Source organism: Pinus tabuliformis, chromosome 1_1 (assembly GCF_031772625.1).
Source record: "Pinus tabuliformis cultivar Carrire ecotype Pingquan chromosome 1_1, CPIR1, whole genome shotgun sequence".
NCBI lineage: Eukaryota > Viridiplantae > Streptophyta > Pinopsida > Pinales > Pinaceae > Pinus > Pinus tabuliformis.
The window spans coordinates 274029346-274037070 of NC_142297.1; positions in this window are offsets into that span (position 1 = coordinate 274029346).

Below are 7725 nucleotides of genomic sequence, written 5' to 3' on the forward strand. Positions count from 1 at the left end.
AGATTGTGGAGAAATATTATTGGTTTGAGAGTTGAATCATTGTCAAGTATGTTGGTGGATTGATGTGCCATTGGTGTGATGAGAGTTTGGAACTAAAGCCAGATGAGTGACACGAGATCGAACTACTTTGGTTGTAACTCTTCCTTCTATCATCAATAAAGTGGTTTACTCCTTTTCCCATATTCTTATCTATGTCTATGATGAATACATGTGTAAATGTTGTCGATTCCACTTGCTTATAGTAGATAGATCATGTGATTTGATTGTTGTCATCTTCTATTTTTGATTGCAGATACCAATTGAGCGGATTCAGTTTGAAAGGAAGTGATGGGAGAAATTCAAAGGAGATCAAAGGAACCAAAAGATCACAGGTAGGTTCCTTGATCTTATCTATCTATCATAGGAAAAGGTTAAACATCTTTCTTTCTGTTGTTCTAAGTGAAACTACCCACTTAGAGAAGATGTATTTATCCGTAGGTATAAATTCCATATAACACTAACTAAGGTGAGTCATACCTCCATAGTGACTATAAGAAGGTTTTGGAGCCTTCATTTTCACCATTTGAGTTCTGTGTCAGTGTTCTAGAGTGAAAGAGGAGCAGATCTTCCCTGGGTGATTGCAAGCAATCCGGGTGACCATTCAATATTCTGTTTGTTCTAGGTAGATGGTATAACCTTTATCTTGGATTATTTTACCTTTTGAAGTTGCATTAGGGGTGAAATTTGTGAGTTTTGGGAAGCCATAGTTAGTTTTATGTGCCTAACACTCCCCTCTAGGTTTGGAGGAGTGTTAAACACCCTTCATGACTTGCATGGGTGCATTAGGATACAATATGGGCCCTAAAGGGGGGCGTTAGGTAGCATGGGTGCATTTTCAAACCCTAACACATGATTTATTTGTGATATATCCATCATTTTGACTGATTTTTTGGTGATTTTGTGCAGGTTTTGAGGCATAATCATGAGTCTGTGGAGAGAAAGAGCTCATGATAGTGAGGAACTATAGATGCTAAATGATCCAGCATTCATACTGCCTTTCCAAAGATGTTGCATAATTAAGTATGCAAGGGTTGACCTGATGAAGGGTTAAGAAGAACTTCTGAGTTGGATAATAAAATGGTGGGATGAACACCAAGGGGTGTTCTGGATCGGTGATCATGAGCTCTCGATCGACAAAGATGACATATAATTTCTGACAAGTTTATCATGCAAAGGTAGGGTAGATCCACGAACCACCCACGGATTGAGGGTAGGGTAGATCCACATACCACCCTCGAGTTGGTCCTCAAAAAGGCAGGTGAAGCTTGGAATTTCCTCAGGATTGCAATCGGCTCCAATCTATATATTTTCCACAGTGCCTATCTTGACTGAATATCAATGAGCATTGTCTTTGAAAGATTTCCCATGTTCCCTTCCAAATCCAAAGTTTAGATGGTTGTATGACTTGAGGGAACGATCTCAGGTGCTTCAAAGGATAGGATTTGTATAGGTGTTGTGTCGGATTTAGATATAAAAACGTGATGGTGAGAGTTTTCCCAAGGTCGCTCCTCTAAAATCATGATCTCTCGAATAGATTTGTTTGAAGGTACGACTTTATTGTGGATATGGTTAGAGGGAAAAGTTGTGGGATAAGAGGTGGTGTCGTTGGTCGTGACAAAAGCGACTGAAGAATCAGATGAAAATTTAATGGCTTGATAGGCCAATTTGACTGGTGACAGTGGCATTTGTTCTCCATAAGAGTCAATGTCTGAAGGGGACGGGAGGATCCAGGGATCAGTTGGGTCATGAGGAATAGAAAAGACCAAAAAAACCATTTGTGGAACTGTGGGTGATGGGAGAGGAAAACAACCCATTAAAGAAGAACACTTCAAAAGATAGGTACCAATACTAACATAAGAGTTAGGTATGCTACCTACTAAAGGTACAATCTCACTAGGTAATGGGGAGTAATCTGGGTTGAAAAAGGATAGTTGGTCCACGGTGACTATCCTTCCATCCAATGGAAATAGTATGATGTTAAAGACAGTAGACATGATGGCAGTCATGGCATAAGTCCAACTGCAACCTAAAAGCAGATTATAGTCGAGTTTTAGATCCATGACTTCAATGTCCACCGTTACTGTTTTCCCACTCAAAGTGATGGGGTAGATGGAAAGGTGGCCTTTTGGGATGAAAATATGTTCGTCAAAAGCTTTAGGGGAATTGGACAGCAGAGAGAGGGTTGGAGAAACTAAGGCGAGCCAACATGAAGTAGACATGATGCAGGTCAAAGCACCTTTGTCAATGACAGTTCTATGTACCCCTCGTCCTTTCGAAAAAAATTGCACCTGAAATGAATGATGGTTTAAAACGGGACGTTTACATTTCTCCATGTCAAATATTTCTAGCATGGAATCCTGACGGTCAACCACACCAATAGCTTAAATCAGAGATTTCCTTTGTGCTGGACAAGTTTGCAATACTTCGAGTGCAGACCTAGCTGATGGTGCTTGCACCAAATCTTCTACAATATTGTAGTTCTGGGCAGCACGTGCAGATGTATTATTTATTGTGAGACGAAGTTACCCTCTTGGAGAATGAATTACAAGATCAGAAATTGGCCTTTTGATATGAATATCATTGGGTGGAAATGGTGTTAAACTCGAGGTAGCATCCTGAGCGTAAGTGACTAGCGCTCCATACATTTTGGCTTGGTTTTAAGATCGACTGTTTCAAAAGTGTAAACGGTGGATGGTCCTCCACTAGATGAAGGATGATGTGAACCGTTGATTCCCCCTTACGAGGGTTGAGGTGGGTTCGCAATAAGATGCTACTTCTGCTGAGTAGGGAAAGGTTATTTTAAGACCGCGGAGGTCCAGCCAGTGTCCTTTTGAGCAAGAAGATCTGTGCATTCTTGGAGGCACAGACAATGATGTGTCATATGGTCTTCCGAACATATTTTTCAAGGGAGCTTGACAACATTTTCATTTCTACTGTTAGGTGGAACAATAGATTTCTACTTTGGGTTGGATTGCTTGGTTTGCTGCTCTTTAGAAGGAGTAGTCTTTTTCTTATCCTTCTTATTCTTACCACTGGGTTTTTGTGTAGACCGCACAAGTTTTATCACAGCGGTAGGAAGAGAATTTGATTGGGTAGCAGGATCAAAAAACAACTGGGGAATGTGTCTACTAAGTTTTTTTACAGTAGACCCATAGTTAGCACCGACAATACCATCAACATGAGTGCTAGCTTGCTAAGTAGCGGCAGCATTGGAAGTTTTCGAGGCATTTGGGATTATGTCATATAATGTGCGAGAATGTGAATAAATCAGATTTAAGTGTTTGCCACAATGAATGGGTTGGTCTTTAGTGACCTTACCACCTAAGGAAATGTCCTTGGCTATTTATAGAAGAAGAGATTTATAGACCCAATCTTCTAATAGATAATCTGGAAGGGATGCTTTGACTAGCTTCCGTCTATGTCTCCATTCATGAATGTGATCAAAGATGTGGGTGGAGGTGTCTTGGCATAAAGTAGTAAGGAGTTCTGTCTTGATTTCATAGTGGATGGGTAACTTAAAGTGCTTTAAAAATTCCATCGCCAAGGTGCCAAAGGTATTAACTAACTTGCGTGGTAACTCTATGTACCACTTGGCGGAATTTCCAGTAAGGGTGCGGGGGAGGAGTCAGAGCTGGATACTATCATCCATCATGGAGTTTGACACACACCATAGATGATAGGTTGTGATATGTTTACCCAGATCCTCCCCTTGTTTGCCTTCAAACTTCGGGATTTCGATAGGAATTTTGTGCGGGATTGGAGGCCAATGTAAGTTATGGTAGATGGGTTCATTGGTCAGTTTGTACAGATTGGGGATATCGAGTGTTGCCAAAAAAGGAAAAGCATTTGGTGCCCCAAATTCTGACCAGGGTGATGATGAATGACTTGAGGGTCCTTGTGGTCTGCCCATCATATTGTTCCCACCATTATACATAGGATTTGTTGAATAATATTTTCCCTGAGGAGCAGCCATATATTTTTGTTTTCCATATGGGTTGTTAGGCTGGGGGATATAAGTTTGATTTCTCCCATGAAAATAATTTCCCCTTGACTCAATTAAGGTTGAGAATGGGGTGCCCAAATTGATTGAGCGAGACTGGTTTGAGGGATCCTTCCAGCCACATACTTGGTCGTCGACACTTGACTGACATATGGAGGATTCATGTCAATCAATGATTATCTAGTTTGTCCTAAAAACGGAGGGGGAACTGTAATACCCCCTGCTCGTATGTGCATGTTGTGAATGATGCCCCCTGACATTTGAACCTAGGTGTTTGAACTAAACAAAGGATTTCAGCCAAAGGAATTGCTGAAGGGACCCACGCTAACAACATTATTTGGAGTTCTTGTCGGAAGTCTAGGGGCAGACACAAAAGTGGTAGAAACTAATATGTACTAGGTTCAACTCATGTCGGGTGTAACTAAGTTGCTCAGACTTGGCATAGTTGGGATAGTGGGGTTCATGATCAGTGGTGTAGTACTGACTGTCGACTAGGGAAGTGGAGGTGGACCAAAATTTTCCACAAATGTGCATGACCTGTTAGTCGTCGACGGAATTGTGGGTGCAGGTACCGTGGAAGACATGGTAGGTATAGGTGCAAATTGAATAAATAGAGGTCCCAATGGATCAATGATAGGAGGATTATAAGGAGGTAAAAAACCTTCAGTAAATATATCTTCCGGAAATATTGAGTCTTGAGATGTATTGATTGATTCAATGTTTGATACTGGAGAATGATTACGTGAAGATGGGTAATCCGACTCACCGAGGCTTGACGGATCCTCCACAGTCAATGGAGGAAGACCTTGTTGTCGCCTAGAATAATGATGAGGGTCATATGTAGCTATGGTGACCGATATATTTTATCAAAAAAATTATAATGAAATGATTATAGTCTTAGTGATAACAAACTGTTAACTAAATAACAAAAAATTACTCTAAAAATTAAATCATGAAGTAGGGGATGTGACTCTGTTTGATAACCATCGTTTGTTGGAGATGAAACCCAGTATCACTATTATCACTGTAAAAGTTTTTTTTTTTTTTTTTTTTTAATTTGGACAACCCACATGGTTCCTATGTTTTTGTGTTAGACATGGTCAAGTCATTTTTATGCTTTTAAAGTCTAAGTCATATGGTTAGAGTCTCATTTCCATCATCAAATAAAATTCAACAACCTTTTTTCCCCTTATGGATCCCATATCATGTTTTAAGTTTCGTGTCTGGTCATTTCAAAAATTTGAACGCGCTACAAAACTATCTAGGTGTTTTCGTAGCACAAAGCCCTGAAATCACACTACATGCACTATGAAATCAGGGATTCGTAGCTAGTCATTTTCGTAGCGCAAAACCCCGAATTAACACTAGACACGCTACAAAATTAGGGATTTGTGATCAATCATGTCTAGCTGTCAAATCCACCAGAATTCGTTAAATCTTGATCATCAGGTGTCGGTCCACAAACCTTTCCTCTCACATGCAATCATTCATATCCATAATTCGATTCATTAGGGGTCATTTGTCATTAATCATTTTAAATTTCAAAAAAAGATTAGTTGATCTTGGTCATATTCGTGTTTATCTTGGTCATATTCATGCAAGAGACACTTGGTGCTATTCTTGATTCGAGTAAACAAGCCTAGGGTGAGTAGAAACCAGAGTTCTTCCGCAGGGTTCAAGAGAGGTAGTTCTTCATCAAATTCAAGCGAGGCAGTTCCTAAATTAAGCTAGGTAGTTTTCTTCTAGGTTTTCTGTCTACAAGGATTTCAAAGGAAAAATTTTAGAGGAAAGAAGAAATCATAGGTCAGGTCGATGTTTGAGAATGGAACCTGAAGGCTTAGATGCTCTTACGAAAGATAAGTCAGTGGAAGAAGCCTTCAAAAATGCAGGTTGCTGGAGGTTCTGTGAGAAACTATAGGGAGGACATAACCAAGTGACCAAGGAATTTGCTCTAAATTTCACAGGTTCACATACAAAGGTTGGAGTTTTAAATTTGCAAATTTCTCCTGAAATTGTATCTTTAGTGGCAAAAATTCCTAGAGGTCAAGAAAGGTGGTTTAAGAATTTCAAGTTTGAAATGGCACATTGCAAGATATTCTTGAAGATAGAATCTATAGACACAGATTTAACTAAAGCGGTGCCAAGGGATTATCTCAAGGATACATATGCCAACCTACTCTCATACATTCAAATGTACTTCACCTATGAAGGAAGATACGACAAGGTGTATTCTTATCATTTCAAAATCCTATTGCATTTCACTGGGATAATCTCTCTAGATCTACCTTTCTTTCTGTTTCGAAGTTTAGGCAAGATGTCTGATAAAATACAATTGAAGAAAGAGGCATGTGAAATTTCATTATTCATCATGGCTTAGTTAAATTAATTGTCTTTCATGAACTTCAGAAGGTAGATAGAGAGTGGCATGCATTTCTCTTTATGTTTTGTTTTAGAGTTGAAACAAGGTTTAGCCCTAGGGCTAAGGAAATATCATCACCAGCGACTAGTTACCCTGCAGCAACAAGGTCAAGCAGGTTTGTTAAACTGAAGGCCAAAAAGTGAGTTAAGGAGCCAGTGACTGAAACACCATTGACTGTTCAAGATACTCCTTAGCATTCACAGAAGAAGAAAGTTCAAATCAAGGAAGCAGCACAAGAGCAGTCCATTGGTGAAACAGTCTAGAGGAGGGTAACTAGAAGTCAAATAGCTAAAGAAAAGGGTAAAACAACAGTCACTGATGAAATCCTAGTCTCAAAAGGTAGTTTGAATGATCTTCTTCAAGCTATTGACATTGAAGAGTCCCCTCTGGTCCAAGCAGACTTCATTGAATTAGGTGAGGGCAAGTCAAAAAATATGAAATCATCTAAAAAATTATAGTTCGATGATCAGGTTTCAGAATTTGTCTTCAAACCTAGAAGGCCTGTGACTAGGTGGTCAAAAAGGTTACAAGAGGTAGAGCTAGAGGTAGAGGAAATAGGGGAGATATCAGGTTTTTGTGAACAGCCCATGGTTCCACCATTACCCAAGCACGAAGATGACAGAAACAAAGTAGTCAATACTCAAGAAGAAGAAAATAGCTATGAAGAAGTTAAGAAGAAATTGAAACTTGCCAATCTTGAGATTGCTAAACTTAAGAAAAGGGCAAGGAAACATGTAGCTGAGAAGGCCAATTTCAACAGAATGAAGGCTCTGTGGGAAGCTAAAAAAGCTTCAAAACCAATAGTAGTTAGCAAAGATGCTCAATATTCACCTAGATTGTCCCTGCAATCAAGGAGGCAAGGTATGTAAAATGGATCAATGGCAGAATAAGAACTAATATCAAGAGGACGAAAAGAAAAATTGAAGACCTTGAAATTCAGTTGAGCAAGTCTGGAGGTCAGCCTCAACACAAATGAACAAGGTAGTAAGTGATGAAACTCTAATACAATTTTGGTTGAAACAAAGGCATTACTTTTTGAAGATGTTTCAAGAATGGGGGATATTAAGTATATATGGCATATGTACCTAATGGAATAGCTGTAAAAAATACTTAGAAAGAAAATTTTTGAATGAAAACTGTGTAAATTAATTCACACTGCAGTTTCGTAGTGCGTTACAAAACTGTTGTAGGTGACATACACAGCAGTTTCGTAGTGCGCTACGAAACTACTGTAGGTGCAGTTTTGAGGTTTTGATCAATTCTCAAA